The following is a 23494-nucleotide window of genomic DNA, read 5'->3' as shown; positions in this document are numbered from 1 at the left end:
TCTGTTACACATTTTACAGGGCATCCAGCGCTTCCCAGCTAATGTCTGTGATGATCCCCAGGACTAAGAATTCCCCTGATGCCCAGCCTTCCTCTTAGAACCCACTCTAGAGAGAAAAATGGGAGTCTGAGCCACCTCAGCCTCACATCCCAGGAAGTGCTGTAATGTTACTTCTGCTGTTGCCTTCAACCAACGTATTCTGGTTTTCAAACTTATTTCAGGAGAAGTCATCCATGGAGTTATCCTCATTGGCTTTAGATTATGACAAAACCTTTCATGCCACCACTGCTTCCCATCTCCTGACATCCTGACTGCTGTAAGCTACACCTGCATGAGAAATTCCTGTGGTTGTGTACCATCCTTGGCTTTGCTTTAGGGCTGCATAGGAGTAGGCTATGTTTGAAAACTACATTGCATTTCAGAAGATTTCAAAATTAATAAAATTGAGCTTCAGTGGTTTAGTAAGCTACTGCCCTTTTCATATGGAAAGCTAGTTGATCTTTTCTAGGCAAACTAGTCTGTTGGGTGGTGGGGCTGCCTGGATTGCTATATTTATCTGTTTACATGCATGATTTGGGAATCAATAGCAGTGTTCTCATCCATTCATGAGAGTGAAAAGACTTATTAACAGCCTCCCAAATGAACTTTTGAAGGGATAGGAAGTGCATCCTTCACAGCACAGCTAAGTGTTTCATGCATTTCTCACAAACAGGTTCCTAATAATACTACAAGGAAGCTAAGCAGGGATGGAATGCCTGCCCTGCACCTTGTCCCTCTTTGCTCAGCCTGTCTTCTCTCAGCTTTTGAAAGCAAAAGCAACAATTCTTCTACTTCTGGTATTAAATGTGGAGGGTAAATTTCATTGCCTGAGCACAGACAGCATCTGTTTATAGCCCATTTAATTCCCCTCTATTTGATATATATGAGCTTCTTCAGTTGCAGTGGAAGGACAGATATGGGAGCACAAACATTCATTAATTCTGCCCAATGAATTAATTAATTGATCTCTTACAGTATTCAGGGTTTGTTTCCTTCCCCTATTTCCATGCTGTCCTATTAATCTCCTAGCAGTCTGCAGCCTCCCATCAGTTTTCACCTGAATTCCTTTTTCTGGTACCAAGACCTTTATGGAAGAGGAGAGAAGATGACAAAGCCATTTGGGTTTGATGAACTGAGGGCATAGAGGAAAAGACAATTGTGGGGGGAGGTACTGGCTGTCTTCTCTGCTTGGTCTTGGCAATGCCAAGAAATCTCCTCCTGATCCTCTCTGCAAAGAGGAATTTTGGAGGTGGGGGGGACGACACAAACCAAGAACAAACCTAGACGATTGCGCAAAATACTATAAAACGGGAACCATCTTCTCAGTGGAAGTTCTGGGGCTGTGCTGCCTGTTGGGGAGTGGTGGAAGGCGTAGTACCGCAGGAACTGGGAAACCTTTCTGCCAGTGATGTCCTTCATGGTGCAACCCCAACTAGCTAACCAGCAAAGAGGAAATTGGGGAGGGAAGTAATTTCACCTTAGAGACAGAAAAATTTTCCTTTTTCTTTTGGCGGTGGAGTAAGGGCTGTGTTCCCCTTCGCTTCCCCTTATTTTTAGCATCGCTAATATCAGCCATCCTCATTCAAAACACATTTGCTTTTACTCCCTTTCTATTTTAATAGGAAACATATCTTCTTTTTACTGTTTTGACAGTACCTCACTGAAGCCATTTATTCTATTCTGTACAAGCTCTCCTACCACATTTATCGCCAAAGTATCTGAGTGCATTAAGCAAAATGACTAACATCTACCAGGTTATTTTTTTAGTCTGTGTCTCCTCAGGAAAAAAATATGGATGCAGTAGTGTCCTATTCTGCTAAGTGGGACTTTTGCCCATCCTCTTTTACATATACATTGCTCTATTTTTTTGTAGTAGAGAAAGCAAAGCCCAAGAAAGGTACACTTCACATGGAGCAATAATTGACAACACATTTATTAATGATATTTACTTCTTGGTTGATTCCATATCCTCAGATTTGACCTTGAGACAGTTCTACTTTTTGGCCACAAAGCCGTACCACCCCTCCACTGACTGGCAGTAATGAAGGTGTGAGCAATACTCTTCATCCAGCCTTTTGGCTACAGTGGGCTTGCAGCACGGAGGATTAGGAAGGTGAGAACCCTGCACTTGATTTTGTTTTACGGGGAACTTGAGTAGAGTCCAGGATGGTTACCGGTGCTGCTGAGGTGATGTTCTGCAATGTCTTGTATACTAGCTGGAGTTTCTGAAGTGCTGTGAGCTTCCTTCCCAGCTGCATCACATTGCTGTACTTCAACTGAGAGGTGATGAAGGCATGAATAATTGCAGTCAAGTCATACACCAGAATGGGACAGAAATGGTAAGAAGTCACCTGGAGATGATGAAAAGTATTACTCAGACTGGTAAGTGAGAGCTCAGTGTCAACAGTGCATCCAGAAATACTCCCGAGTTACTGCCTGAACTGACCGCTTGTGCATCATCTCTACATTGTTGGCACTTGTGTTTATCACCAGATGTCTGTCCGCTGACTGATATGAGACCTTGTAAGTGAAAGGTCCAGCAGTGGAGGAACACGGTCCCATTACTGTGGAATAGATGTCCCCCTTCAGAAAGCATTCAAAGCCTCATAGTGTATTATACTGCCAATTCCTGTATGGAAGGCAGTGGGATCCCAGGGTTAAAAGTTTAAGCATGAAGTGACTCTGGAGAATGAGAACAGATGCCTCCCTCCTACCTACTGAGAGGAGGAGACCAATTCATCACTGCCAGTAAAACCGCTTCATCTCTATGCCTTGGCCTAAATTTGTGCTGAGCTGTGAATATTAGCTTCAGAGAGATGCACTTGGAGGTGGCCTTTGGGCAGCTTCTCTGTGGACTTTCACAGGAATGGGGAGGTTTGGCCGTGAATAGTAGCTGCATAACCTGATGTGCCACAAGCAGGAATCTTCAGGATTTGCCTGACTACTCCGTGTTTGAGGAGTTAAATAGACGTCTGTGGGGAATGACAAAGGCATTGATCATACACTATTGGCCAGTGTAAGTCACTTATATCCTGCCAGCTTTGTGGAAAGGTTATCAGTCAGATTTATGGGTATTAAGTCCTTCAGGATGTTTAGAGCTTCTTGATAATGAAAAATTTGTGCTCATGAATTGTATTTGGTAAATATTAGTACAGCAGTGTAAGAACAGTAAGCTTGCAGCTTTCAGTATTCAGTTCTAGGGCAGATTATGAGTGCTCAGGGTCGGTGGAATATCTTAATGCCGTGGATGACTTCTTGAAGTTGACATGGCAGATTCAGCGGAGGAAGATAAGAATAACAGAGCCTGTGATACGATCACAGCATGAGCTCTAAGGAGTTTCTTACTTTCATCGTCCCTGTTTCAGCCTTTGCTACCAGTATTCAAGTTTCCAATAGGATGTTAGAAAGCCAGAAAGCTGTCAAGAGATGAGGATCATTTGAGGCTGCTGCTGCAAGCTAACATGCAGCAGTAACGACTTGGTCCTCCTCCCACCAGGGTGAAGCACTGCTGTCTGTTATTAGGCTTTGGAACTTTGTCAGTGTTCATGAATTGTTGACTGAATCAGGATTACTGATATTTCTTGTTGCCAGGGAGTTAAAAGATAGTATGTGCTGCCTGAAGGCTGTGGGGGACTAAGAGCAAGATTTTAATTTTCCTGGCCTTGTAGTCTAGAAGATAAGGGTTTCTTTTAGCCATTTGAGAATTTTGTGTCCTGCCATAACTTATATATGTTCAGTGCTTACAGTTAAGAGACAGCTCTCCTAAGTACTCCATACCCAGCAATCAAGGATTTGCCTGAACCTAAACCACAGAGACTAAATCTAGAATCCAGGGAAGGGTTGGTGAACCTGACCTCACTGTAGAGTTTCACAAAGCTTAACACCCTTGCACAACAGATTCTTGATCAGATTTCTTACACATGACTGTCTGACCAAGGCAGCATCCTTGGGGGGGGGGGGAATCACCTTGCTTCTTACTCACTGCTCCTGCATGCTATTGAAATGCTACAAATGGTTTTGCGGCCCAAATTTGTAAAAGGTATTGGTATGTTTTGAGAGGACTAGAAAAAAATTGTAAAATTGTCTGAGGGGTGAAGAAAATGCCATGTCTAATGAATTTCAAGAGTTTGATCTACTTGGCTTATCAAAAAGTGGATTAAGCAGTGACTTGATTAGCATGTAAAATACTTTAAGTTTTTGATTTAGCAGTGAAGGGCATAAGAACCACTGTTGGAAAGCTGAAGTGAAATAAGGTCAAATCGGAGTGTTAAGTACGTATTTTATTGTTGTCAGTGAGCAACCAGAGGAACAGAAGTGGTGACTTCTCTGTCCTATCTTCTGACCCAGCTTGGGTGACTGTGGGAGATAAGCTTTAGTCAAATACACAATACTGAGCAGGAGAAAACTGGTGAAATGTAATGGCCTATGAAGTACAGAAGGTCATACTAGATCTGGTGCTGGTCTAGCTTGCCTCTTTTGGAGGTAATTGGGACCTGTGTGTCTTATTCTCTCCCAAAAGCACATCCTTCACATGACAAAAATGAAGGTGTTTTCTACCTAAGGGTGAGGCTTAGGGCAGGGAAAGCCTGTGTATTGGTGCAGATCGGTATGTGTCCATCCATGTGGGGCAGTGCATAGGGCCATAAGCCACCCCAGCACTTCCAGACCTACAGTGCCATCCCGACCAGGGCTTGCAGAGGTTCACAGCTCCGTCTCAAGCAGGGCTCCTGCACACACCGCCACACGGGCTGCTTTGGTCACTGTTGCTTTGCACAGGGATGAACTATACTTGGACAGCTGCTTAGTAAAGCCGTATGGCACCAAGTGGCAGGAACTCTGCAGGAGCTGGAGGTGGTCACAGAGGCAAGAGCCTAGCTGGCTGCTCTGCAAGGTGATACCTCCTGTTTCTGCCAAAACTCAGCTGGAGTCCCTGTTGCCGCAGCCTCTGCAATCTTGCTTTTGTGTGAGACAACAAAGTTCAGCTCCTGTGACCAAACATAAGCATCCTTAGTTCCACATCCAACCATGACATGGGGAAGAGTTGTCCAATATAGTTATGCAAATCTTCCTTTTTTGGGACTTCAGACTTGATAGGCTAGTAAATGCCTAATAGCGGTATTTTATTGGCAAAGGAAAGGATGAGGTGAGAAGTTACAACAGCGCAAAACATTCTAGAGAAATGCTTTTCAGTTGCTTTAAAAATTCTGGCACTACAGCATCATGTATTCACGGAGATTGCCTTTCTTCTGTGCCCTTGTTTGCAGTATGAAGTAATGAAGGAAATACTGTATATACCTGAAATCATCATTTGAATTACAACTGTTAGCAGTCTTACACTTTTTTTACACTACATGTACAGAAATAAATTTGCCCTTATTTGGGGGGAGGGGAAAACTGAACTTTTGTTGATAATTAGTTTTATATTTTGTGTATGTTAAAAAGCAACTTCTGTATATTATATAAATCTATCAAGCAGTTATTAACTCTTAGTTTTACCACAATGTAACTGAACAACTATACAATCTTTTTTCCTCTTTATGATTATGTGGTACAAAACTTTCATTCAATGTTGTTCTTTTACACTGCACTGCATAAAGACTGGTTTATCAAGATCTGGTATGGTCTGTACTGTGGGTCTGTGGGATACTAGGCTATGGGATGGTACTTGAGGAAGAATTACAACACAGCAGCCTTCTGTTTGGTTTTCAGAGGCTGTAGTCATTAATCCCTGGAAAAAATCAAGGGTCTATGTGTCATCTACAAATAGCAAGTTTAACTCTTAATTCAAAAGGTTTTATAATGAATACATTTTATTTTTGTATTCTGGATTCTGAGGTTTGGGAGTTGGAGCAGGTTCTTTAAGCCTTTTAAATGCTGCTCCTCAACCATGAAGACTAGAAACTTCCTCTTCTAAAATCTGAACCAAGTTCTTCACACCATTACTCCAGAAACTTGGCCTTTGATAAAGACATCAAACACTCAAAGATCGTGCATCACTGTTAGGATCAAACAGAAGTTTCTACCGTAATGAAACCATATAAAATGAGTTATCCTTATCTTCCACATCATGGGTGTTTAGGGTGGTGTGACCAGCCAGTGGCTTTAGCATACAGATGTGAGAAACTTTGCCATTGCACCTCTAATGTAAGCAGCTGCTTGTTTGCCAGCCTGGCCAAGCTATGCCAGTGTGGCTTTCCATGCGTGTACAGTTGTGCATACCTTCCAGGGGACTGGTGGTGCCTCTGCGATGGCTGTGCTGAGGTGTCCTCTGCTCCATGCCTTAGGCTGCTGGGTGCTGAGGGCAATGTTTCTTACGGCAAGTCCTCAAAGCGCCATGAGCTGCTTCCTCTCCTGCTCTTCCCATATGGATGCAATGATAAACTGGCTTTCTGCTTTATTCCTGGGTAATTTGCAGCAGACCTCTCAATGCTCACCTTTGCCCAGCAAGGTTGTTGGCCAAATCTGGCTAGAGAGGCCCAAAGGGTGTCGGTACGCCTCACTGATGGCTGACCGTTCCAGAGGGCTGAGGGGGTACACCCTCATGGCTCCCGCAGCGGGCGGTGCTGGGCCTGGGCTCCCATGCAGGGCAGGGCCGAAGGCTCCGGAGGGCCCCCCGGCACTGCCGCCCCCCTCACAGCGGCCTCTGCAGATCTGGTCGGCCGCAGCTCCCACCAGCTTCAAGGACGGCCCGCCGCCGCTCACCCCTCATGCCGCCCCCGCCCGGCGGGCGGGAAGCGGGGCGCTGAGGCGAGCCCGCCCCGCGCCCACAGGAGAAGGCGCCGCTCCCTACCGGCAGCGCGGGGAAGGGAGCGGAGCGGGGCGCAGCCGAGCCGAGCCGCCGGCGCAGCCCTGGCAGGTGGTGGCCCCGATAGCTCCGCCGAGCTAAACTGCCGCCGAGCTAAACCGCCGCTGCTCCCTGCTCGCGTCCCGCTGCCATTGCCGGCGCCGGCTGGGGAGAGCGGCGGAGCCATGGAGCGCTGAGGAGCGGCGGCGAGCGGGGCTGACTGGGAACCTGCGCCGCCGCGGGGAGAGCGGCATAGCCCCCGGAGACGACACCGGGCCGCCGGCGAAGGTAAGCGCTCTCCGGCTCCCTGCCCGCCGCTCCGGGCCGGGGCGGCAGCGGCGCTGGGCTGCCGGCTGCGCCTCGCCGCCGTTCGCCTCCCCCGGCCGCCGCCCGGGGCCGGGTCTCTGTCAGCCCCCGGCGCAGGAGGGACGGGGCGGGGGCCGCCGCGCTCCGGAGGTCCGTTAGCCGCCCTGCGCTGGAGTCCCGGTGGCACAGGGCGTCGGGGTCCCGGAGGGCTGGGACCTGTTACGTGCCCGGGGTTAGTCAGGGTGCGCGGCGTCGCCACCGGCGCGCAGCAGGTTTGATTGAGGAAAACGTCTTAGTCACTTGTGGGTTGTTTCGGTGGTTTCAGTAAGTTTTGTCATATTGAATCACATGGCATTAAGAACTGATAGTTTAAAAAAAAAAGGGGGGGGAGGGCTTGTGGTTTTCCGAAGAGGGAAGATGTACTTTAATTGTTGATTTTAAAAATTATTTTCTTGCATTTTTTCCAAATTTCTGTTGGAATTACTAATTTTATTTTGGACCTGTTAAGGCTGTCTGTCGCAGCATTGCGTTTCATTTAAACGTGTCCAGGAGTCTTGTTCTCCCTGCGGGTACCACAGCCGAGGGCTGGGGGATGCCATGCCATGCCTCCACCTCTGAAATGGGTCAGACATTGGCTGTACCTCTAAAGTGATCTGCAGCCTTGGGTCCTTGTAACTTGTTGCGTCAATCCTCCCAATGTTAATTTCTCTGTGATGTTTTCTCTTCTAGGCTTTACAGCTATGCATCATGTTCGCTAACATGTGGTTTGAGTCAGTTTGTTTTTTCTGATTCTCCTTTTCTCAGTTCGGTGCGTGGTGGGAGTTGTGAGTTTAGAGAGGATCTGGAAGTTGAGTGTTTCCTCTGTGTAGCTCCGCAACAGCTGCCTGCAAGCCCGTGGGGTGCTGTGCAGGAGAGCAGAGAGGGGTGCTCCTTTCACCTCCTTGGGTGAAGGTTGAGGAGTGATAAATCAGCTCTGATATGCAACAAGCTATTTACTCTAGGTTTTTCGGGGTGGAACATAGCCCTGGAGGTAAGGAGTTGTTTTGTGTGGTGCTCAGCATCTGCCACAATAGGAAATATCCCAAGAGGTCACCTACGCTGAAGAGAGAATTCCTGATAGATTTTTAAGTTATCTTAACAGCAGAATTCATACAATGCTTTTTATTTTTTTCCTCTGAAATTCTTATGTCCAGAGGAAGCAGCAGTGAATAAGCTGAATAATTGCATTTGTACGTTTTAAATCCAGTGAAACAAAGAACTTTTTATACCACTTTGAGAGAGACGCTCGTGTGCTGTGTCCCTCACTATCGGCTCCAGAGATGGTGGCCAGATTGTAAATAAATCTCTGATTTATAAATCATCTAGAATCTAAAGCTCTTTAGTGCAAAGGATGCTTTTCTAGTACACTGTTAAGTATACTGGCTGCATATAGCAGATTATTCATTGTAAATATCTGTTTCTCTTGTCATCTAATCTATTTTAATATGTTTCCATGTGCCTGCTCAGGTACTCCAGGTACACCTATATCTTACTGTATTCTCACCTTTAGATATTTTAGATTCCAGTAAACCATTTTTAATGTAATGTTTAGACGTGAACCTGAAGTAAAATACAAGATTCAGCCTTGTTGGCTGCTTCTTCCAAAAACATATTCAGGTTGAATTTGCATCCACGTGCAAAAATTCAAGCAAAGTCTACTCTGTGTCAGGGAGACAAGTAGTATACCAAATCCTGATACCACTCTATTTTGATATTCGTTGGTAGGACCCTTTTCTCATTTTCTAGTAGTAAATAGGCTGCTACATTCTGCAAATACTACCTCTCCTCCTCCTGGCTAGGTTGCAAAAACTCTTAATTGATCTTTGTGCGTTCTAGTTACTGCGGTTTCCTTCTTTGCAGTTACTTTTGTACCAGTATGTGCCTTTGTATATTCAATGAAAATCTCACTGTCCGAAGCATTTTCCATACGTGTTGGTCTGACCATGCTGAATGTAATAATTAGATCCTTCTGCTGCTTCCTCTCTTGCTGCTCTGAAGTACAGTGGAAGTGCTACAGAGGATTATGCTGCTTTGTTCATCGTCTTTCCTCTTGCTTTTCCGGGCGCTCACCAGACCCTCCGTTTGCCCAGCGCTGGCAGCTTTGTGTCCCAGACCTTCCTATTCTTCCCCAACCACCCCTGTACTTACTTACCAGCTCTTTCCAACTCACATGGAGGCCTCTCCTTATTCAGCATTCGAATCCTTACTGAAGAGTCTGAGTTACCTATCAGGAAGCTTATAACAGATTAGCTGACTAATTGTCTCTGTGAACAGTAGTCTTGTTTAAAAAGTCGTTGCAATCAGCTATCTTGAATTTCCATATTTGAAATGGATGGCCACAGATAGATTTGTAAAATCCTTCCTAAAATGGCAGTTCTAAGCGCTGACAAGTTGAGCCAGTTGGGATGATTTGTTTTACCCAAACAACCCTGCCCTGGAGTGATCCAAGCGGTGCAAGCTATCCCTGGTGTAGATGTGGGTAGTTCCTACACATTGAGAAAAATAGTGACAAAATGGTGTGTAGAGATACCTTTATTTGTTTAAATGAAATGCCTGTTATGCAGAAAATAAAACATGTAAGTCTTTACACTAGTTCCATCCGTAAATGAAATTGTATAATTATGGCAGTAGGATAAATATAGCCTTAGCAGATGGAAAAAACCTATTAGAAAGGCATAGAACAAATGACGATGTGAAAGAACTCCCCTAAACTTGAAGGCTATTGCAAACAAAAGTGTGTCTACATACATTAAATATTGCTTCTAAAGAAAAAGGATATTAATCTGATGTTATTACTCATGATCTGTTCCCCTCCCCCCCCCCCGTATTTCCCTTAGTTTAGAGAATTAAAATAATTTGTCAGCTTCACTTTCAGATTCTTGCTGCTGCAATGTTTTGGTTTCAGGCAATGCAGAGGAATGGTTATTTAGCTGTTTTAGGTAAAACATTTTAGCTGAATTTCTTTAATTATGAAAATAGTTTTCAGCTTTAAAAACTTTTTTTTACAAAAAAAGAACAAATTGATAGTATCACATTGCTTGCTAAAAACATGCATGAAAGGCCTGTTTCTCTTTTCTGTTAGTGCCACTCTGTGAGCGTAAAATGCCATTGGTTCTGTTTGTCTGTAAGCCCTACATGCCATTACATCTCAGATAGTTTAAGAGTATATCCCTTATTCAGGTTAACATATTAGAGAGAGTATGATGAATGGTACAGAGAAGGTAAGTTAAGAACCTTTTTCTTAGTCGTACAATATAAGAACAAGTAGGCATGCAGTGACATTGAAAAATTCAAGACTCTTAATTTTTTTTTTTTTTTATTAGATGTATAATTAGACTGAGGGACTATTTGCCAGAGCGTTCTTGAAGCACAGAACTTAGCTAGATCCAAAATAATTTCTGTAAATCACAGAAGTATCCAGAAGTATGAAAAACTTTGCAAATACTAAAAAGACAATTTTGGAGAGCTGTAGAAAAGATGTAAATGTTTATCCTTCATAGCTTAAGCCAGTCTCTGAGAAATAAGGCTTGGAGGAAACTTTCTAGGAGAGCAGATTATTCTACGTCTGCCTACAGTGGAATTTCTTGCACTTTCTGTTGAAGCATCTGGCATTACTGTCAGTGATGAGAAAATAGATTAGTGGATGATGATGGATTAGATCTGTGGCTATTCAGATGCTTAAAAAGTGTAATTCTGTAAGTACACATGTGCACTCTGAGTTTGGCACTTCCTCATGTTTGTGCACTTAACAATACACTTTGTTTATTTTATTAATAAGTCAGGGGAAGAAGATCCAGAACATTCCCCTGTAGTTGTCTTTGCTTCTCCCTTTTCTTTCTGTCTGTGTGGATTTTGTGTGTGTGGCTTGTGGGATTTTTTCCTCCCCTCCATCCATCTCTCTTTCCTGAATGTTCTCTCCTCTTTGGAAGCCAAGCAAAGAGTGTTACATATATTTTTGCCAATGGGGAATGAGGAGGCAAGTGGAACCAAAAGCTGTCATGGGCTGGATAGTGCTTTGTGCATGTGATGGCATTTGACTGCCTCCTTCATCAACCTATGCCTTCTCTTTCACCTGCTGAGAGGTGGCCAGCAGGCAGAGAGAGGGGGAAGGCATTATCAGGTGTGGGTAGGACACTGATAATACATTTCCATGAAGGCAACCAGGGTTGCTTACTGTTGATAGGGGAGCCATGAAACCAGGCTATGACAAACTGAGACATAGGATCTGGAGGGGTCTGTGCAGATTCAGGGCCTGGAAGAAGTAAGGACAATCTTGGTGGTAGTGAAAATGTAGGTTGGGAATTGGGACAGTGTAGACCAAAGTTATTGTATAGAGTGAGTTATTTTATAAAGGAAAAACAGTAGTTTATTTGGGGTAGAATTATAAAGCTTGGTACCTTATGGGCTCAACATCTTTACTGTTAAATTATTAAAGGGTTGAGAGACGGATAAGAGTTGGTGCTAGCACAAACACATGGTTTATGATGGGCTGTGGGACAGTGAGATGAGGTTGGATTGGATTTGGGGTTTGGACTCAGGATGACGTGGGTGGGTGATATGGAGTTACTGTTGACTTATGTGAAGTTACAGTAGATTCTGGTGCGGCAGAAGTAGCTGAGAGTTCAGTGCAACATGGCATAAAAAGTCACTGGAAAAGGGGTGAGATCTGTCATGAGCTTAGGTGTTTTTCCCTGTGTGTAGAAATGCTACATGTAGTAGTATGACTAAAATCAGGGTTAGGGATTGGCAGGCTGTGGGTTGATGACTGTTTCTTTCTCTGACACCAATAAGGGCTGATACCGGCAGGGGGAAATGCCTTGAAGGGTAAGTCTTGACTAGATGGTGGTTAAAGCCATAGATAGGGCTAGGGTTGAGTTTCTGAGCTTGGATTTGGAAATGGGAGCAGCTAACACACTAAGAAATGTGCTGAATTATGATCCTTAAACTGTAATGGCTGGAGCCAAGTAGGCAAATGTCTTTTGATGGGCTTTGAAGATGGGCAGCCTTGCCGAGCTGGAGTTAAAATTCAGATTTCTGTTAAAACTTGCTATGCTTAGATGTTTCCTGTTAGGCAGTCACCCTTGCCAGCAGCAATATAGGGACTGCTTTCCTGTCCCAGCAAGTGGAGTCAGCTCTAAGGTTTTTTGAGACTTCACTCCAATGAAGGATTCCATCCAATGCCTGGTATAGCCATACTGACCCTTCCTTGCCAGAAAACCAAGCCATTTGTCCGTTGCCTCACTGGCTTTAGCCTTAGGAATAAATGTAGATCTTCCTTTCAGAGACCCAAATCACAAGTTTAACTAGAGCAGTCCTACCCCCGTGGGATGTTCACTATCCAACATTAAACATAGTGTGTCAGCCCCTTTAGTGCCCTACACCAGAGGTTCCTTCAAACCAGGCTGTGGAGGCCATCTTGGGGAAGGTGGAGCCTGAGGAATGTCCTGTCTGGGCACTTACAGGAAAGAGGAACTTGATCAAAAAGAGCTGCAAGCTTCATGAATTTTTGTGTCATTGAAGACTTTAAATCCTTATTACTACTATTCAGAGGTATTTTCCCCTCTCTGCATTCCATTCTCTGAAAATGAAAGCACTAAGCTGACTGAGTCTTTTTAAGTTCCTTTTTATAATTGAAACACTAGTTAATTCAGAGGACCGTTCCTTCTCAGGTGGTTGAAAGCCTTTGTGATTTTGCTGTTGGTTGACCAAGAAATCTTACAGCAGTCCTGTTTTCCTGTGGGCTGTAGGTAATTTGATGAAATTTCAGTGTATGATGTACTTTATCATATGTTAAATTAGTTTCTGATAACAGAAAAGCAGTGGAAGCCACCAGGATCCTTTGGAATGCATCAGAGAAGTTGAGGTGACTGATGTTCTCTTTGTTTCTTGGAGTGTCATGGGTGATGCCTAGAAGAGGATGGAAAACCTCAGTGGTTTTGCGTCATGTTGAAGGTCTAGGCTACGTTTCAATGGGAGCACACGGATGCAAACTATTAGGTGACATTTTTGAGAAATACTTTGAACGTCATTTGCTGAAATACATTTCATTTGCAAACAGCTGCCTGTTGAGAACATTAAACTGACCTGACTTAGCTGCTAAACAGTTAATATATACTCATTTGCTCTCTAATTATTTGTAGCACAGCTGATAATACCCTACTTTTGACCTGATTATAAGCAGCAGATTTTACAGGGCACAGCGGCTATTTGTGGTAAAATGTATGCCTTCCAAGCATGAAGTGTTAGTGAGCAGCAGCAGAACTAGAATGACTATAGTTAAAACATAACAAGTAATGAAAGGGTAACCAAGCAGCACGTACTAATATCTTTTTTTTTTATCAAGTATTTTTCAACTTGCATGAACTAGGACAGGGATTGTTGGTGTGAAGTTTGCAATGAAAGAATTATTTTGCACAAGATATTCAAGGCGCATGTTGTAAAAGAACACACAGAGCAGAAGCTCTGTTCTACAGGTAAAGAAGCAGAAAGTGAAAAGAGGAGAGAGAGGTCATCTGAAATAAATTCAAGGAAACAATATGGTCTTGAAGACTACAGGGAGCTGGGCAAGCACGGCAGAATGGGGAGCAGCAAATAAGCTGATGCCATAGTGTGGCCTTGTAAGTCATGTCTGGAAGAGAAGTCATCTCTGCTCTCCTAAACCCAGAAAGAAACACGATCTGTTGGCAATGTTTTGGAGACAGTATTTTGCTGAGGTGGTTATGTGTTTTTTACAGACAAAGATACCTCAGGGAAGATTCAAAAGATAGCTAGATTGAGAGCTTAATGCCAGGATTTTCTCCTCAGTATTCTTTTAGATGTTTTTCTTTTATAACAGTGTTTCTAAACTTGTAAACAAGAAGTTGACCCTTTCCTTTGCTGGAATAAATAACCATGATATTTTCATTTTTGTTTTTTTGCCTGGGGTCCCAAGTGAACTCAGGTGCCACTGACAGACACAAGAAACAGTGTTTCTTCTGGAAACTAGTCCAAATAAAGTGACTGTCTGCATCATACAAGAAGTCTGGGAGTTGTTGGAGCCACCGTGTTTTCTCACTGACGTGTAAGGTTCAGTTTTGGGATGTAAACAATGAAATGTCAAGAAAAAAGGGGAGAAATTTCCCTTGATGGGGAGAACCTTCTCTAACCTTCTTGTTGCTAAACAAAGCTTAACATCTGAGTCATGCAGATTGATGTGGATTGAATGCTTTCTGCCTGCAAGATGGTCACCAAGTGAAAAATTACTTCAGAATGTTGGTTGAAGGACAGTACTATGCTCAAATTGAAATACAAATTCTTGCAATTGATTTTTGTTTCATTCATGCTTTTGTAATTCAGTAATTGCTCGAGGAAGCAATAGACTGCATACCACTTGAATAAACAGCACCAAAAAAATCTTCTGAAATTGCCAGAGCACTTGTTAAATGTGAAAGATAAATTTGGAGTGGAGCTCCTTGCAACAGGGATACTTTCAAGAGTGCTTATAAATAGTGAAAACAGGAACTTCAGGAAGAGAGGAATCCGAAATGATTAATCCTCGGTAGTAACCATTTCTGAAACTACAAGCCCAAATAAGAAACAGAAAATGATCCAACCTCACAAGAGCTCTCGAGAAGAAAATAAGTATAAAACATATGGAAACCTTCAGGGTGAAGCTGCTCTGTTTGATGGGATTCTGTTCAAAGAAAATCACATTCTCAGGATGCACAGTGTGCTCGGGAATACTAATCATAAATCTCACAGTGCCTGTGTGTGGTGCAAGAGCTAAACACACTACTGCCTATTTTGGTCATTCCACTTGAAGAAAAGGCATCCACATATAACATTTGCAATCGCTGTAGTCATCAGCTTGGAAAATTGTCACTCAAATAGCACAAGATTCTCCATTTTTCATCTGAAAATGGCTAGTGGTGTTTTGGGTTCCCAATAACGCTAGCCATTCTTGGGTGGGAAACAGCCTTTAGAAGCAGGATGTTAAGTGTTATTTTGAGAGCTTGGATTCAGATCCCCGCTTCTTCTGGAAGTGCTCCTCTTCCCACTGGAGAAAACTCTCAGGGTATATAGGGTATATCTTTTTGGATCCTCAAAGGAGAGCAGGAAGCTTGTCCCAGCATTGTCATCCTTGAAAGTTATAGAGGCTTCTCCAGGGAGCCTTAGTGGTGAGGTACAGTGCAAAAACAACAGAGTTGGAGGGTCAGATCAGGTGTAGCAGCATCCTTGCCTGCTAACCCCGAGGCTTTCATGACAGATTCTTGCTTGAGACAACTCCAAAAGAGGTACACGATCAAGAAGCTCTAGGCAAATGGTCTACTGCTATCATAACAATTAATATTCTGCTGTAATAGTTCTTAGGATACCCTTCCCCGGTGTTTTTTTCCCAGGTATGCAGGGCTGGGAGAAGTGAATATGCCTCAGTTGGTTTTGGTTTTGTTTTGTTTTTTTCATTCTTTCCTCTGTCTCAATTTTGCATTTCCTTTCTAGAATTCATTCAGAAATTTCTATTATAACCCCTCTTCACTGCACTTTCCTAATGAATTATGTATATATGTAACTTCCAGACCTTTGGATGAAAACCATTAACAAAAGAGAAACACTTGGATAAGCAGGATGATTAGAAGCCTGGCACTTTTACGAAGCTGGTGATCTTCTTTTCCCATTCTGAGCTTTTAATTTGCTTTCAGCATATGCATAATGTTTTGATATCCTGAAATCCCCTGCCTATACTGTTAAAGGTTTGATGTGCCATGTGTCCAACATTTCTCCTGTTCTGTAGGTGAATTGGGCCTTTGTGCTTTCTCACATTTTTCATTCATTTTTATTCATTTCTGTAATTTTTGGAGGACCATTTTTTTTTTTCCAAGCTGCTTGTGGGTCACTGATGAATCAATTCAATTATAAATTGCAGACTTCAAATGCCTTTTCTCAGAAAGACAAGAACAAGGCAATGTTCAAATGAAGCCAGGCATAAGAACTATAAAAATAAATACTTGTTTACCTAATGCTTAGTTCTCTTCTGGAGCTTATTGGTATATTCACAGGAAAACACATATTTTTAAAAAAGACAAAATAATCTGGTCACAGGCAAGTAGCTAACCAGAAGGAACTCGAAAGATACATTCTTTAGCATCTTTCCTTGTTTCTTGATCATCCACTATCAGTGTAAAAAATACTTTGTACAAGTACTAGTCTACAAGACTAGTAGTCTCTAGAAGACTAGTACTGTTCTGGTGCAAGATTTCTGTCATGTAACATAGTTGTAATGAAATGAATTCCTCAATTCAGTTATGTGTAGTAAACGTTAGGAAGTACTTGGTAAGCAAAAGATAAGGTATTTGTTTAGACTCATGTAAAAATAGAGAAGCTTTACAATAAAAAATAGTAACTTAGCCCTAAGCAAACTCTTACTGACTTTGTGCACATCAGTAGAAATCTTGGATGGATTTTTCTAGATTAAATATTGCCTCTCTTCTTTGACCTGAGGTATTACTGTTGTGGAGTTTGCTTGTTGCTCTTATTACCAGGAGGAATTGATGCTAGCTGCCTTTTTTTTGTGAGCTCCATCGTTTTATTTATAAAACGAGGAGCAAGCAGGAGACGTCTTCCAAACTCCTCTCCATGGAATGGCTTATGCTTCCACATGCCTCTTCACCAGCAGAAATGCATGTGTTCCTCTTCTGCTTCACCTTAGCGTAGCGGTAGTGATATTTCTCCTGTAGCACTCATCTTTTAGGAAACTCATTTTCTATGCTGGAGTTGAATGCATCAGAGAAAGCATTTGCAACCAGCCCCCAAAAGCCCTTCTTCCTTCCCATAAGTCACTATATGATTAGACTGCAATATGGTGCAATCCCTGGAGTAGTTACTGCTTTTTCCATTTTACTCTGCAGAGATGTCTAATTGCTTCTTTATTTGGTAGGTCTTGTGGCTGCCTAATGGATCAAAGACCTGCATACTGGTAGGCACCAGCACTTGCTTTCCAGTGTAACAATGTAAAAACAGTAAGGAAATGGTGAATGGAAATGGAAGCCTCTACATCGGAGCTGCAGTGCTGTCGGGTCCAGACTCATCCTTTTAAAGTTTGCTTGCATGGAGTAGGCTGGGCAATCGCAGAGCTTTGAATTTTTTTTTCAACACTCTTTTTAAGAGGTGGATCCCAGCCAGGCAAAAAGAGTGGATTGACGTGGCAATGCAAGCAGGCGATTGCCGCACGGAGGCGTCTGTATATCGTCTGGTTCTGAAGACAGTGGTTTGCCACTACCTGTTGCACTGTTTGAACTTCTGTTCAATACCTTATAGTGCACTGAGCATTGCAGGGGATCTTTCCAGTCTGCAGATTAGCTGTGGATTTAGGAAAACACAAGTGATAGTTATAAAGCCATTTTAAGGTCTACCTGCTTCTTCCCAGAGCCATGGCAGTCCCATCTCCAGTACTTCAGGATAAATACGTATGCATTTGGTAATTTTTCCCATCATTGTGCCAGAGCACTTTTAATCCAGAGCACTTTCATTCTATTTCTACATTTGCACCATTTACTTTGTGGTTGTATAAAACAGACTTTCTTTAAGAAAGCTTATGCTTTTCAGGAAACCAAACCTATTTTGGTTTTCATTATTGATATTGTGTCTTTGGGAGCTAACAAGCTGCACCCAGATTAATGCTGTGAAGTGCAGTCATGTGGCACGCACAGCTGCTTCATACTGTTTTTTACTTCAGACATATACTTTTGTTATTATTTTTTTTAAGTATGGTTACAATGAAGGTTCTAAAAGGGTACTTGTAGGTGTCTAACAACTGTACTTTATAATCAGAGTAATTAAATTCATGGAAATTAGTAATTTGACAGAAAAAAAATCTGCAAGCAGCGTAGAATTGTTCCCCCTGTGTTCTTGTATTTATCACTGTATACTTGGTGACTAAAATGTAGTGCATGTTTTTACACTGTAAATATAAACATTATTTTTTTGATTTAAAATATCTGGAGAAGATTTTTTTTTTTTCCTTGTTGGAAGTCTGCAGGATCAGATCATCTTCGCTTTTTCTGCAGAGGAGGGTGAAAGGAGTGTTCTCCATATGTCTGTGGGGTTAAAATTATCCTGAGCGCTGTGTGGCTATGGTTCTGCAGATGAGTGCAGTCCTGCGCTCTACAGCTAAAATGGATAAATCTAAATGAAGAAAGTAGTGGGAATGCTTCATCCCCAAGTCGTTCCGGCTGTAGGAAGTTCAGGTTCTCCATTGCACCCAGTTGTCCCCATACTTATGGTTTGGCCCTTTTAAGTAGGACTTCTTTTTCTTTAAGTAAGCAGTAGACATTTTTCCAAAAATAAGTGTATAAGGTGATATTGTAATTTTCATTTATTAACTCTCGGTATCTGCCAAAACTTCTATCGCAGAGACCTGCAGTCATTTGTAAGGATACACATGCTGTCTCCCAGGACAGGTTAACTCAGCTGGGTGCTGAGAAGCCTCTGCCTGCATGAGGGATGCAGCGTGGTGGCTCCCCTTTCTCCAAGCTGTGGAGGAAGGAAAATAGCCAACAGCTGACGTCTGCCCCTGGATGGACATACAGCAATATATACGGAACACTGACATGCTGCAAGTGCCCCTCTACAGATCTTGACTTACTGATTTTTCAGTCTTTTCCAGCCTCTTGCCCTCAGAACGGTTAGCAGTCATCTTGTGGCCTGCCAGGGCCCCACCATCCTTCAGAAGAGGAGGGGATTTGGTATTTGGAGCCTTTCTACACTCATTAAACGCTGTGCAGATCTGAAGTGGTAGGAGGTCAGTGCTGTTTAATCCCTGCATGAATGGAGCAGGCAAGTGTTCTCCTTCCCTGCCTGCCTCGTGCAGCCAGGCTGAGGAAACTTGCTCGTCCTCCCCATCCTGCGGCGCTGCCAAGGGAAGCAAAGCCTTTGCTTTTCTCCTCTGTTTCTGTGCTGTTGGGTAGAGATGGCAGTTCTGATCTCCGGCTCCGAAGCTGATACAAGTGAAAATGAAGGGGGCTAATTCTGCACACTGCAACACTGCTGGACCTTGGGATTTGCCTCGAGTTTCTTGCATTTTCCTGCCATTTCCAACAGCAGAGGTCTGCCTGTTCATACCCTGAGGCTATGAAATGTAGACCTAATAAATTAGATTCTGACTGCTTCTGTGCTTGGGCTCTCAGTAGTTTTACTTGCAAGTGCTCAGTCTTTCTCTTCTGGGATGTATTATAAATGTCACTTTCAGCCAGGTTACAAGCTGTTCTGTGCACCATGTTTATCGTAGAAAAACAGCTGAGGGTACATCTTTCGCAGATTTATTTTGGGCATCTTATTTAGTTTCAGGAAAAAAACATTTCCTGCTATTCTGAGTTCTCAAAGGAAGGAATATGAGCATTTCCTTATCTCAGTGGAAGGAGATTTATGGGGGGAGCACCTGAGTGTTGGAGCGAGTTAGGAATGTAAAAGCCTTTTTGAAAGGAGAAGAGAAGCTATCATATAGTGCCTCCCCCAAAATGCTGTATGAACAGATTAAACTGAATGTAATTAATAACGTCAAGAAGAAATCCATTAAGTTGTTATAGTAACTGGGAAGTTAAGGTTTAAAATGTATGATCTGAATGACTCAGCTCTGGGGGAGGGGATCTGAAAGCCCACATATGGAGAGCTGGCAGCATCCTATTCTCTGGTCTCTTCTCTGTCCGTGCCGCGGGAAGCTCTGCTGTAGGCATGTTGCATGGTTAAGGCTCTCACCAAATCCTGAGCTTATTTGTCAGCAGGAAGGATAAATATATTCTATCCACCCTATCTGCTGCCAAAAAGCATGTGGTTTTCCTATTGTATATCTGCGTAACGATTAATGCTTGTCTCTGTAGCATGTCTGGTGATCCTTGACGAAAGTTGGCAAAACTCACCTAAAATAAGTGGTAGTGGTAGCAGTGCTAGGTCTTTCTGAGAGGCTCTTTCATAATGGGTAATAAGGAATCTGTGGGTCCTTGTGTCCTGCAGAGTAGCACCACCTCGTTTCTGGAGGTCCCCTGGAAGGAGGATATCTACTGAGGTTTCAAAAAAGGGAGTTTGTTTCCTATAACTTACTTGGGATCTTCTTATAGATGCAGAATGAAGTACATTACTTTTGTTGACCTTGTTAAAAAATACTTATGTAGAGCGAATGTGGGAAAGGATTGTTTTATTTGCGTATCTGTGTACTTTCGTTATTTGCACTCAGTGTTTTCTCAGGATGCAGCTGCTACCAGAGCAGCACATAAACATTTACCTGCTTTCTCTGCAAGTGTTAATGTCAGGTAATGGCATGGATGTCTGAAGAACAGAGTGCAGAAATCTGGGATGCTTCTTTCAGCCTGGTGTGAAGGTGTTTTTGCTGTTGTAATCTGGTTGGTTCTAAGTATGTAATCCTGCATCCAGAATTAATGATAAACCTTTGAAATAGCAAAGGCTTGCTATTTCATAGTGTAATTCTCATGACTGTGTGTAGCTTCTGCCTTAGGAACAATGAAGCTTTTGTTGAGCAACTAATTGCATAACAGCAAGCTCTAAACCTAGAAGGAATTTGGAAGAGTAATGGCCTATGGTGATCTTAAAATATTTAGACAATATATATAGAGATTTATTGCATCTTGTTCAGTTAAAAATGAGTAGTAAAAAGGCTTGTCATTTTTATATAAGAATTGGGATTTATTTTAAAAGAATACACAGGTAAGGGGCTGACTGTGTTGGACAACCTGTGTGGACTTCTCGGTGTTTGTTTGACTGGTCTGATTTATCAGCTGGCCTAGTGTTGCAGTTACTTCAGGTTTACATGGAATTCATGTGCTGTAGGTAGACATTCATTTCTGATGAAATATAAGGGTATCCAACTGTTTCATTTCTGATCCAAACTTAACATTTTGTCTATTGGCAATTAAGGTTGAAAGTAATCAAGCTCCATTTAGTCAATATAAATGTTTCGTAGAAGATAAATGCTCGTATATTTAACTGTACAAAAGTTGCAGGTGAGTATATGGTTGTACTAAAGGCCCCAAGGAAATACTCTGTTACTTTTGTAATGTGGGATTCTTTGATCTCTCTACTGGCGTGCTGAGAACAAGGTGAAAAGCTGATACTTTTTTAAATTATTATTATATTCTCCAAACTGTAAGAAAGATGTTGATACATTGCTTTAAGTTTTGCAGGGAGAGTAATCCCTGCTGTAAAATCCATCTAGTAATTTAATATTGCTGTTTTACTACAGGAATACAGGTGCCCTTTAGCTTTTCAGTAAGGTAATCCTGAAAGATGAGAGTTTTTTTTAAAACTCCTCTGTACTGTTTACGCATTAGGGATTCATGTAGCTGGGTGGTAATTTAATGATTCGGTAGGGCCATAGTAAGTCATATACCCTCTTAATCTGCTATTCATCTTTGAAAATCCTTACCTTTATTTTCATACAGTAGCTTATAGAAATGAAAGAAAACATGCAAGTAGCCCTAAGTCAGTTCTTTTTCTTAACTGACTCAAAATTCTGTTACCTGGGAGTGGTGCAGAAAGCCCCTGGTTGCCTGACGGTGCTATAAAAAGTTGGTGGGTTTGAAGATTTCTCCATACTGGAGAGGTGAGTCTAGAGGGCATGTACAGTGAGGGGCACGTTACCATGGCCATCATGTTGTTGCATGGCTGAAACAGGGCTGTAGTAGCTCCATACAGAGGCATCATGTCCTCACGCAGACCCTGGCCGATCCAAGCAGCCTCTTCCAGCCTCTCTGATGCCCAGCATGGCAGTGCTGCCTTGCCAGTGGGAGTTCTGTTGCTGAGAGGAGCAGTGGCAGCAAGGTCAGGTCTCCAGTGTGTGATCTTGCTCATGGGAGTAGAATATAGGATGGGCAGGACATCTTTTTTCTTGAAAGCTGGCATTTCTTCTGCCCAGAAGAGAAGTCTGCTTTGCCATACAGAGAAAGGAGTGCATTTTTTTTGTCTGAGTAAAGCACATCATACAAACAAAATGGGAAACCTTGCAGAAATGTTGGGCCACTCTTGTGACTTAAAGCATTTTGTAGGCTGATGATGTGTGGCATAAAAAGGTCATTTTATGTCTACATCATGCTGTTGTTTTGACTTTTTTGCATTGGAACAAGGAAAGGCATCATATTTTTCTGCCCTAATGTAAGGTTAGGTTGAAAGAATGCTGTACTGATAATACCTAAATATTTTATTTCTGGAAAAAAGATACGCGAGGTAGTACATAATCATCTGTGGCCAATAGAATTACCCGTTTTAAAAAGAACTCAAATATTTCAAATACGTTCTTTTGCTTCATTGCCACAAATGTGAGGAACTGCCTTTTACCACCAAATTTTCAAATCTTATTAGAAGAGCAATATTAATTGCGGTTACCAGCCTCCTCTTTAGCAGTACTTGAGTCTCTCTTACTTTATAGGCCAGAGACTATTGAAATGGTACCAGTTACCGCATCTATAGATACAAATGTTGACTTTTGTCATCAAGACTCCATTTTCAGTTGCTATAATTTCTCAAAATTACCAGCTGTGTGCAGAGCAGTAGTCATTTTCTTGGTGGGGCTGGATGTAACCAGGTTGGGATTCCTCTGACCATGCTTGGAACAACCGGAGACTCTCATACCTCCCTATGTTTTGCAATTTCCAGTTTTGCAATTCCTTTTGCAACTTCAGTGATGAATAATTTGGACAGAAGAGCCAGAATTTTCCTGGTGACGCACACAAAAGAACTGTGACACAAAGCTTGTCCCTGTGAAATGGTAAGTCTGTGCTCTGAAGCATGGGAATGCTGCAAGTAGAGGTTACTGAACAGTGCGCTCTTCATTAATTGCACTCTTTGAAGTGATTGAATTTGATCAAAACTTTCTAAAGTATGGAGCATGAGGCAGACACTGAGTGTTGGAAGTATCACCCCACATAATTAAAGGTTTGAAGAGTTTTAAATGACTAGGAAAAAAATTACAATGAGAAGTTCGAGGAAAATGCTGGTGTTACCACTTTCACCTAACATAATAGCACTTGATTTCTAAGGAAATTGCAGTGTGATCTAAAGTATTCTTTCATTTTTTAAAAAAAATTGCTGATCACTTCAGCCTGAAATCTAGAATAATGCAAATATTTTCCCAACAAGCAAAATATCAGCTACTGAAGGAAACAAAATAGCAGTAGTATAAAGAAACAGTAACATCTGCTTGGGCAAAAAGAAAAATCCTGGAATAAGGAAGCTTAAATGTTCTCCTAAATCAGGCTTTTTCTAAATCTCTTGTTATAAATTAGTTTTTCAGAAAACAAAAATGTTGTCACAGATGCCTCTTAAAATATATGAAGTAAAATATTT

The 23494-nt window shown here is 42.3% G+C and overlaps 1 protein-coding gene across 1 annotated transcript in view; it reads left to right on the top strand.

Moving 5' to 3' along the window:
* The first annotated feature begins 6926 nt into the window (after nucleotides 1-6926).
* PDE4B (phosphodiesterase 4B) overlaps nucleotides 6927-23494 on the top strand; it is a 224137-nt gene continuing 207569 nt past the window's right edge. The window contains exon 1 of the mRNA XM_076339990.1: nucleotides 6927-7111. The gene's annotated coding sequence lies outside the window, so the exon portion shown is untranslated. The remainder of the gene's footprint in view (nucleotides 7112-23494) is intronic.

This window comes from Aptenodytes patagonicus, chromosome 5 (genome assembly GCF_965638725.1).
Source record: "Aptenodytes patagonicus chromosome 5, bAptPat1.pri.cur, whole genome shotgun sequence".
NCBI lineage: Eukaryota > Metazoa > Chordata > Aves > Sphenisciformes > Spheniscidae > Aptenodytes > Aptenodytes patagonicus.
This window is presented reverse-complemented; position numbering and strand designations above follow the sequence as displayed.